This window comes from Triturus cristatus, chromosome 7 (genome assembly GCF_964204655.1).
Source record: "Triturus cristatus chromosome 7, aTriCri1.1, whole genome shotgun sequence".
NCBI lineage: Eukaryota > Metazoa > Chordata > Amphibia > Caudata > Salamandridae > Triturus > Triturus cristatus.
In genome coordinates, this window is record NC_140590.1 from 1,247,251,722 (window position 1) to 1,247,258,865 (window position 7,144).

Here is a 7,144-nt window from a genome sequence, read left to right on the forward strand (position 1 = left end):
TTCTTCTTTAACGCTGGGCAATATTTGCTGAAAGCCAAATGTTCCTTGCTGTCACAACGGTAACATCTCCTCTCTTCGTGCTTCCATTCCTTCTGTGCCGACTTCTGAACTTGGATAGGCCATCGCAGGCCTTGATTTTTGTTTGCATTTTGTACTTTAAAAACGCCAGCCGGTTCTTTACCAGATTCCTTAACTACGGTGGCGCATCTTCCGGACATTTCCGATTTCCTTATTATTGCTAGTACATCATCTAAAGGTGCATCACCATTAACCCATAATCTGTCTTGTAACCCAGAATTGTTGTTATGCATGACTAATTGGTCCCTAACGAGGTCGTCGTGCAAATTGTCAAATTTGCAATCAATTGCCAATCTCTTTAAATCATCTAACCACTCATCCACAGGTTCCTCTTTGTTCTGTTTCCTTTGGAAAAATCTATGCCTTACTACGCCGATGCACACCTTTGGGGCAAAATATCTGTCAAGGTCGTTAAGCGCTGTTGTAAACACGTTCCCCTCACCATTTGTGGTTTTCTGCATTCGCATGTATGTCTTTAAACCTACCGGACCCAAAGAGTGAAGTAGCAGCCTTTTCTTTTGTTCTGGTTTCATCTTACCCTCCTCATCAATGGCCTCAATATAATTCACAAAGTACTCTTTCCATTCCATCCATTTAATAATAGGTTGTGCTCCACTTACCCAAAATGCATGTGGGGAGCTTATGGAGAAATTTTGTTGAGCCATAACGTGTATTTCCGTTTGGGACGCTTGGTCTCCCTGATCCATGTGCTGTATATCAGTATATTTCAAGATCAATTTCCTTCAGTCTGTAAGGAATGACTCTTTAATCTCCAATATTAATCTTTAAATTAAAGATTCTTTGTTTATTAGGATAACTGATTCCCCCGACTCTCTCGCCTGTTCTTTTTTATATTATGTACCTTTATTTCTTTTCATCCTTATATTCGTTCTTGTTATGTAGTTTACTGCCCCTTAATTTAATATTTAATACTTGTGCTTATAATCCTTATTTTTCTCTTCAAACGTATATTTCCAACAGCTTGAAGGATCTCCTACACTTCCTCCGCTTCACACAACTACCCCCAAGATGGCCGCCGCTTGTGCCAAGGTCGCGTTGTGTGTTTCTGCGCTCTATTGTCCTTCGCGCATTCTCAGCTCGCACCGCTGCTTCACTGGGGTTGCATTGTGTAATTGAGCGCTAAGCCTCTATGGTTGCTCGCGCATGCCCAGCTCGCGCTACTCCAATGATGACGGGAGCGCGCTGAAGCCATGGAATGCCAGCAGCCGTCGAAAAATGCGCCCGATGGCCCCCCAACCACTTCCAAAAGTAAGTAGTAAGGCTTACTTGAATGCGGTGCTGCACTGAAACGTTGGGTTACAGCAAGTAGAGGAGGCGGTAAAAGTAGAAAAAATAAATAAATAATGTCCCACTTCGCGATCTGTCCCTCGACGGAGATTCACCGCGTTGATTAACTGAAGTGCTTAGTTAACGTGTAGGAGTCTTCATGGGCAATCCCTCGTCGTCGCCAGTGTAATGAAGGTCGGAGCAGTATAATCCAAGTGATATTTATTTTTTACAAAGAACAGGCGAGCGCCAGGCTAGACAGTTTTCTCTCCAGTACATCAGCCAGTATCTGACGTTCTGGATTGGAAACTGTCCAGAACCCACGAGAGATTCCACGCCACGCTCCACGATACAGGATTAAATAAAAACAATAGAAACCTTAAAGGCATACACTACACTATTGCATTGCAAATGCTTGTTTGCTTTCTTGTAGAATGAAAACAGTTTGCTGGTTGAGTTGGTTACAATTCGTTGGTAGTAAGTTGAGAGTCTAGCAGGATTTGTTCCAAGAACACAGCAACACCTTAATTAATGGTTAGCACATAACTCGCCATCACAAAAAGGTAGACGAACCTGGCAGGGAATGAATTTCAATTCGTTTTGTTTTCATTTAGTCCGTTGAAAAACAACTGCTTGTTCACATCTGTAGAATGTTTTGATCAGTGTCTCCAGTGCACTGGATAGTCGAATACTAGACGTTAGAAAAGAGACTACATCGAGAGGTCTATCTTTTGACAGTTAATGCTTAGAGGGCTTCAGGATCCTGACAGTGTCAGTAGACTGTGTTCTCTAGTTTCTAAAGTTAGGAATTTAGTTGTCAAGTATTTGCAGCCTTTCATTTATATTTCTGACAAAGTAAGAATTTCAACTTGCTCATAGCTACGTGCCACTGCAAAATTTGAGGCTTGGGACAAAAATAAGTGAACCATCCTCCCACCAGAACACCATAAGCTTTGAAATGGTAAAGAATGTGATGCAAATCTATCAACCTAATGATAGAAACGAGACACCCTTTCTTTTCTAATGAAAGCTCGTTTGAAGCGCTTTTCTTAGCTGATGACATCACAGTTTACGGGAAGGGCTTTCTCAAGCTTCCTTTTCCTCTTTCCCAGTGAGTAAGGACTTCTTTGCAGGTCTTAAAATGCGTGGGCCTTAAACATGTTGGCAGTAAAAAAAACAAAAAGACGCGTGGCCGCGAGACGCGCTCTGTGGTGGGGGATAAAAAGGCCCTTTGTGGCCCCAGCTGATTTAAGGATCATCCGTCACTGCTGTCACAATCCGCCGGATGTGGAGAAGTCAGGCTACAATGCTGCGGTTGTCTTGTACAAGAGTCATGCGACCCACGATCTATTGTAGTACCCAGATGCTGTGATATTGTGCGCCACACCGCATAACCACCGAATATACTCTTTGGTTGCAAAAAGTGTGGAATTGCACGAAGAACAACATTTTTTATAGCATTTCTTTCTCTTGATTACTGCTGCTGGTAACTTGTCACAGAATTTTCATAATGTGCCGTACAAAGAACTGCATCCACACACTATGCGGCAATGATAGGAAAGTGCATTATGTAAACACATCTCACGTGGCCTTTAATTGACCCTTACACAAAACAAAACAGAAGCTCAGACCAACACACCTTAATCAAGCAAAAGATGCTGACACGGAACGCATATATAGGGGAAATCACAGTTTTGGTCAGATACGGACAAGGGCAAAGGGAAAATAAAATGGAAGTTCGCTACATTATAAGGAAGTAAAAATCACCTAATATTCAAGAGAGAAAATTGCGCTTCCAAACCGGTTTATCTAAAGGTGGAATGCCGGTCCCTTTTATAACTAATTTACGAAATTGTGTTATTCTGAGAAAGAAGGAACTGTGTCATAAATAACAAGCAACAAAAAGGCGCGCGGCCGCGAGACGCGCTCTGTGGTGGGGGAGGGGTGTGCAGGCTGGCTGGCGAGTGGTGTGCGATGTGCGCGCACCATGACGAGAGAGGAAAGCCATATGGCGCCTCTGCTCGTCATTGTGCGCGTAACTGCACGCCCGTCGCCAGTGCACGTGCTGGAGCGAGGTTTTCCCTAAGAATTTTATACCTCCTCCATTTCATCATTTTGAACTAACATGAATAATTGATTAACATTAATAGTAATAATTGTTTGCTGTGTTTAAATAATCAACATTACTAATTAGAAAATACATGTGGGAAACGCATTTGCATGGCTTGATTGATACATAAACTAATTTTGTACCTATACTAATGTCAGATATTTAGAATCGGCATGTTATATGTTGCTTTTGTGATGTGATTTGTGAATCGTGCTTTAAATTGTGAGTATAAACTGCAATGCGTGTTGCTTTTGCTAGATAAATACACACACATAGAGGGGTTAGTGAGGGAATAACATTTTAATAGTCATTTCCATGTATTAATTACGTTTTATGTTTCTTTGCTTAAGTTGACCTTTCTGGAGTGGCCACAAAATGGCTGCCATCCCTATTCTGACGCCCCGACATGACACAGAAGTCACTGAGTGAAGTGCGCCTGCGCTAAAAGATGAGCAACAATAACCTCGTTCTGACCCCAGGCAGACTGTATCCGTGAAGGACATCCTGGGAGGAGTGCCAAGCATCAAACAAAAGACTTACTTAAACTATGAACTGTTATAATTGATGACACTAAGGACACAACTCCGCATGGGAATCAACATCCCTGAATGGACTAGAAACTGTTGCTAATTTACTCACAAATTGAGAAGCTGAATCTAATGCAACATTTAATGTATGAGAATCAGGAAGAATGATCCTGGTTTAACCAATTAAATTTGTTCTGAAACATGTATTGAAACATTTCGTTGATAAAAATGTACTATAAAAGTAGACTAGAGAGGATAGGACAGGATTCCATTTTATTCTATTCCATTGCGAGCCCACCTTCATTTTACCAGTTTGCCCGACGTTATGCTGACGGAGAGGACGGTGACACTGCTGGACAGCTGCTTAACAGAGATTCTGATGGACTGATCAGATGCCCTATTAACTTACCAACTGATTCTTTGATTTATGGGCATAGAGACGAAAGATCTGAATTTGACATAGAGGACGCCATTTAGCCAGATTAGGTAAATATGTGAACTAAAATATTGAATGCTATATGATTTCCTTATGCTTTAATTAGATAAACATATTATTGCATTTAAAGAACTGTGTCGGGTTATTATTTGAAGTATTTCAATGTATATTGTTTAGAAGAATTAAGGGTTGCTATTCCCAGCAACTAGCTGATCCATGGCCAATAGTATGGGAGGAACTGCACGGTTATAATGTATTGAGATCCTGGTGAGGTAGGGAGGTATAGGTAAACTTGTTGTTACTCATTAGGTGATTGGTGCACTCTTCCTCCCATTTCCAGCGCATGGAATAAAGAAAGAAATTCCCCTCTCTCACTCGAGGACCATTGATACTGAAAGTAGAATGAATGATTGGTGTTATGGGCCCCACCAGTGAATGAGTGAATGAAATGTGGTCCGGTCTGTGGCGAGGGGATTTGTGGTGTTCAGCGCTGGGCCACACGCGCCAGTGGGTTGCATGGCGGCACGATGCACGTGATTGTGCGCATGCTCGCCATGTAATCCACTTGGGCTCTGCTGTAGGCAGGTCTTCCATCACCCCACAGCCAACTGCCCAGGGACAAGGACCTGAACATGGCTATAGGGTCCGTGCACCACAGCAGGTAAACACACGTCAAAGCCCAGTGGGCATGCGCGGCAGCAAAGCATCGTGGGAGCTGTTGTCCTAGCAGCTTGGAATAAGTATAGAAAGAGAAGAGAAACGTGGGCTGTAAAGAACAGCCTCAATCCTTAAAATAATGAGTGGCCGTCTTAGAAGCTTGCATTACAACAGTAACATTGGCTAAAGATGAGCACGGGCAAATGTTGCCTAGGTAATGACATTTATTTATACACATTTTAATATAAACAAAGCAAAATATTTTTATTAAATATAATGTAGATGGTAAATAAATACTTATCGATCTGCCGCTTTATTTGACTTTGACGTGTTTGAAGACGTCTATTTGAAATTTTACTTTTAAACGTGCTTGCTATAATTAATTACACTGTTTAGTTTACATTTGAGTACACAACATTTTGCGCCATTTAAATATGTCTGGCGTCTCTACGTTCTTAGTGCGGTCATACTATTCTACTACCACTAATGGATCACGAACCACGCAAAATACTTTGCGTTTGTGACTGCAAAATAGATTTATCGAATTTGTGGGGCAATTAGCCAAGTCATGTAAACAGAAAAACAGACTAAGACTGAAAACTTTAGGGATAGTTGTAAAATAGATTTTTAAACAGCAGAAAGCAACCTGTTTCCGTGGGTGGCTCAAACTCCGTAGTAGTTAAATAAACAAGAATGAGGCGCAAAAGTGAAAGCAGGCTGGCTGGCGAGTGGTGTGCGATGTGCGCGCACCATGACGAGAGAGAAAAGCCATATGGCGCCTCTGCTCGTCATTGTGCGCGTAACCGCACGCCCGTCGCCAGTGCAGGTGCCAGTGGGCTGAAGCGCTTCCCCAAAAGTGGATTGCATGGTGGCACGATGCACGTGATTGTGCGCGTGCTCGCCATGCAATCCACTTTTGGGAGCACTTTTGGGAGCCCCTCTTACTAGAGTCTCGCATTGCGATTGCGTAAACGCAATAGCTAGGCGAGACCTAAAAAGGAAGCATGCACTGGGAAAGCCAATATGTTTATCATTGCGGAATACAATGGTTGTGATTGTTAGTTAACCATATTCAATAAAAGTATAAAGAAGTAAATCAAACATGCCACCTAAATGTGGTCGCCATATATTTACAATACATTATATTTACAATAAAATAAAAATAATCATCATGTATGATAAACATATGTACTGAAATTAGGTATAGAAAACCACTTAAGCTTTAATGTGATTCAGCTCTACACCTAATCAGGGATCAATACTCAATAACATTACATTCAAATGGCCCATACACATTCACCCTACTCATGAAATCCCTGATGCGCTGGAGGTCAAGTTTTAATGACGTGAACAGTTTTTTTTTTACAGGTTCATATCTAACATTTCTAAATACATAACTGAACCTGTAACCAACTCTCTTTCCTCTGGTCGATGGACCAATTAGTTGAGAAGTTGATGGTAATAATAGTACTATCTAACTATCTAGTTAGCTAAATAATCACAGACTCTCGGTAAGATTAATAACGTTTATCCCAAAATAATGTGTAATTAATGGTCATCGCATACAGGTTACAATGCAAACAAAGAAATCTCACAAAGAGGGATAGAAAAACATCAGCAAAATGCCAACAGTGTCATACTCATCAAATGAACGATATGCATATGAAGGAGTGGATAGATGAAGAGACATAAGTTTCAGAGACATAAAAATACATATGCAAATGATTATGCAAAATACAAATCATGAAGATATACTAACCCAAAGGATCAGAGAAATACCACCCCCCTGGCCAAGGAGGTAGTGGGGGGTCCCCTGAAATAGAGTCAGGGAACAAAGATTTTAGGATACAGGGACGGAACAGAGACAGGAACAGCTAGACCTGTGCAAACCGACGGACAGTGACAAATCACCCCTCTATCTCTTGAATGCACTCCTCTCCTTCCTGCTAACAGCTAAACCACACCCCTAGAAGCACCCCAGTTATACCCTAAAACGTACATGTCCAACCACAACAGTTTTTTTTTTTCTTCTTTAAAGGTCCTCATCCT